This window comes from Empidonax traillii, unplaced genomic scaffold (assembly GCF_003031625.1).
Source record: "Empidonax traillii isolate 1590-97213 ecotype Southwest subspecies unplaced genomic scaffold, ASM303162v1 scaffold96:size1206935, whole genome shotgun sequence".
NCBI lineage: Eukaryota > Metazoa > Chordata > Aves > Passeriformes > Tyrannidae > Empidonax > Empidonax traillii.
Window position 1 is genome coordinate 1,174,764 of NW_020955289.1, and position 4,125 is coordinate 1,178,888.

General features: G+C 38.9%; 1 long non-coding RNA gene across 1 annotated transcript in view; it reads right to left on the reverse strand.

Annotated features, from left to right (window-relative positions):
* Positions 1 to 354: 354 nt before the first annotated feature.
* The window catches only part of LOC114056545, a 13,096-nt gene continuing 9,325 nt past the window's right edge, over positions 355 to 4,125 (reverse strand). Inside the window, exon 4 of the long non-coding RNA XR_003571028.1 lies at positions 355 to 366. This is a non-coding gene — a long non-coding RNA (uncharacterized LOC114056545). The remainder of the gene's footprint in view (positions 367 to 4,125) is intronic.

Consider the following 4,125-nt stretch of genomic DNA (forward strand, 5'->3'; position numbering starts at 1 on the left):
CTTTTTAACATGAACAGCTTATTACCAGCACTGCCTAATGCTAATGCCTCACACAAGAAGACAAAAGGCTTTCTCTGCCTACAGACGCCTGCCAGAGCCTGCGACCCCGCTGTGCCCATAGGCTTTCACTTTTTAGTATTGACTAGGATGTGCAAGTGCTGCGCTCCAGATTTCACACCTCTGCAGCAAGACAGCTTCCTTCCAAAGCGGCAGTGAGATAAGGCAAACACCTCCCCTCTTCACATATTCTCACCTTCGTCGAGAATAAGACTCAAGTTTTGCCAGTTTACCCTCTGACAGTTATGCCTTCTCTTCCCAAGTTAAGGCAGCTGTTGCAGCTGCAGCAGTGACTGGTGCACTTGACTCCTACTTGAAATTAACAAAGCACTTTCTATCTGCTTGGACAATGACAGTCTGCTTGGTTTATGCTGCGATGCTCTCCAAGAGTTCTGGGAAGGGTTATTCTCTGCTGCATCGTCCAGATTGTGCCTGGTTTGGAGCTGCCTACAAGATTTATTTCTGTGTCTGGAGTCTCTCTCCCTGTAGTGTCCCAGTCACATTCTGGGCTTTTTTAATAGGATCTCTGTCCCCCATCCCCAGTTGCAAAATGGCTCTTCTGCCTTAGATCAGTCGCAAGCATCGCTCTCTCTGAGAGAGATTTATTTTCATTCAGAGCCATCTCTTAATATGCAATCTTCTTCTGTCCCAGACGTCAATTAAAGCAATGGAATAAACAGAAATATGCTTCACTCACAGTGTGATTTTTTTAATTGATTTTTGACTTTTTTATCAGAAACAAATTAGTAAAAACAACTCTCCAAAGGAATGTGACCTACAGAAGTACTCTAGCTTTCAATAAAGGCAAGCACCACAATACAAGAGAAAATGCTCAAAATTAAGACCTGAACTCCTGATAACTGACTGTGTAACCTAGGCATAGTCAACTACTTTCTCGCTCAGAGCAGATGATGTTCTGTAGAGCAACAGAACTGAGTTTGGACAGACAACCGTAGCTTGATCTTTTGGATGTAGCCTACTTGATGAAAATCAAGATAACCTCTGTGCATACCTTGGCTTATATTATTTCATACAAAAAACCTCAACACATCTCCCCGAAATTCTGCAGTCAAAATCTAGCTAGTATTATTTCACACTCAAAATGTTCCTGTGAGAATTACACAAACATTATGTTTTTACTATAGGTTACTTCTCATTCTTTTTAAATGTCTTTTCTGTTATTCTCCCATTTTCTTTTCTCTCTAACCCTATTTTACTCCAGGATCACGGACATTTAGCCCATGTAAGTGCATAATGAGGACTTTGAGACTAAGATTAAAATCCTTCCAAGTAAAATGATTATTTATTCAATTAATAGAAACATTCTTAAAATTATTCCTTCATTTTAATCTGTCAGCAGTGACAGCTGCTTCTTCCAGTTCTCTTTCTGTACGCATTGACTCTTCTAGTCAGCAGTACTACATCAATAAATGTATATGCCTGTCATGCCCTGATTAAATAACAAAACTAAATTATCTGAATTTTATCCAAAACTTTCTACCTCATCTAATTTAAATTTTATTTTTCCATATTCTGAACTTCCGACTGCTACAGTTAAAGCAAAAGATTTTTGAAATTATAGGAAATATTAAATATTGAATATTTTGGAAAAAGACTACATTTTACGCCTATGTTGCACCAAATTCCTCAAGACCAACCTACATTTTTTCTGTAAGTTGCAAACACTTTAAGAGGGAGCATTTTAAATAGTTAAAGCAGAGAGTACACTGCAAGATGCAACCATTTGATTTTACTCTGTTTGTGCAGAAATTAGCATATCGAAGACAGAAACTCAGCTAAGATTTTCTGTTTACTACCATCAGAGAAATCATCATATAAATAGCTGAAACGATGTCACTTTAAAAAGGTACACAAAACAATAGTGAAAACACTGAAAAATAACTTGCAATATGACAAAATGTATTACTACACAATAGCGAAATATAAGGAAGAACAGGCATTGTTTTCGAGAAAAGGAACTGGAAGTACCTTTGCTATATAGTTTCCAGATTTTATCATGTCAGGCTTACTTGCTTTGGCTCTTGCTCTCTCTTCTGAAAAAAAACCAAAAAAAACCACCAACCAACCAACCAACCAAAACCCCACAAAACCCACCCAAAACTACATAAATATCATAACAAATTATATATAGCATTAAAATAAAAACTACATATATAAATATATATATATGTAACTGTTGGCAACAAAAAACCCTGGTCGTTCCCAGAGTGCCCTTCAGGACCTCAAAAAGCACTGGTATGTGGTCAGTGCAGTGTCTTCTGTTCAGTTTGAGAACAAGGAATATTTTTTTCAAACTTTAAAACACACGGAAAACCACCTGGGGAAGAAGCATAATTTATGAGCAAACGTTATGAAACCTTTGAAGTCTTTGTGCTCCCTCTTGCATTTGGAAATATCGGTGCTATGTGTGTACTGCAAATGTGTCGCCAGCTGTCAGAGACACCCGATACGCCGCATGCCGCGATCTACGTACGTTGTATACGTGGCCTGAAATAGGGGTGAAGGAAAGCAGCAGGGAAACACGGTGACCCAAGGGATCAGGTTTTAAGCTTTTGGCTCAGGAGAATGTGTTTACACACCAAAATTAGACACTTTTATTCTGCAGGAGTCAAAAGAGTATATGAGTAGCTTGTGCCATCCCTGGTACATGACTTAAAAGGTGCTCACCTTGTAATAGTTTATTCCCTCACAGCAGAGTAAGCTGTAACAGTTAGTCTGTCCATAACTGGAATTGCACAGTGCAGCTCTACTGGAAAAGAAATTGTAACCCTACCACTTTACATTCTTCTCATGTTGGTATAACTATGTGTTGATCAAGACTAAAGAGGGACAGCAGTTTGCCAGGGCTGAGAGTGACCCTACAGATAACAGAGAAAAGCAAAACAGTCATGGAAGAAAAAACTGAAAATATGTCAAAAAGGCATCACAATTGACTCAGGTCTTAATAGTTAATACATAAAACAAGCCAATACTTTAAATGAAGGCAGACATTACTCAGTTGAATAGCAGTCATGAAATCTTTTTCTAATTCAGGAAGTGCTTAAAACTGATCAGGGAATTGGAGTATGTGTTTTTTTATGGTTTAGTGACTGAAAATGATGATACAAATGAAACCACTGAGCAAGAAAGTTCATTTCAGGCTAATGCACAAACACAGCTAGAAAAAGTGAGGGCTCCATTACCTTATAAAAGTAATCACAGCATTCATCTCTACCTGATGCAGCATGCTTTTCTAGTTAAACAGCCTTAGAGATGATGAGCATAGTTATAATTTTTCAATAATGGAGTCACTGTTCACAAATTTAAATGTAATTGTAAAAAAATCAGTTCAGGAAATATGTACTTTACAAAACTTGTAAGAAGAGGAAAGTCATTTACTAGAAATGTAGAACTGTCCATCCTGTCATCCAAGCTCAATGTTTGTCACTCAAGGTACATCCTTGTCACGCTTCTGTTCACTCAAGGGCACCTTTTATTAAAAGGGAGAAGAAACCATAGACAGGAAAATGCAATTTTCTCTTTTAAAAAAATTCTTTGTTCACTGCTAACCACATCTAAATGAAATATAGGGTGCAAAATTCTTCATTTTTACTGATCCAAACAGCATCATACAAAACCAGCCAGACAGAAGGTAGGGGCAAGATCTGTCCTCACCTGCACAGCCCTCATTGCCCTGTGCATGTCCCAGCTCACTGTGACAGCATGACTGCAAAAAACCCTTTCCTCCACTGACTGCGTTGTGGCCACATCAACCTCTAAATGGGTTTAAAGCAGCCCATTTACATCCGTAGAAATGTTTGGTTGTCACGGAAGGGGATTTGATTCAAAGGCAACATCCACTTCTCCAAGCGCGGAGTCCCCGGCAGCCTCCCAGCCAGGAGTGCAGAGCCACTCACACACAGACTGCTCAGGTACAAACAACAGCAGTGTCTCAGGCACACAGCCCCGATTTCAGGTCTCCCCTGTTGTCCTTGCCACTCTAAAACATCTTTTTTTTTTTTTTTTTCCACCCCCACCTTTTTCCATTCCAAGTGCCAAAAAAAAAAA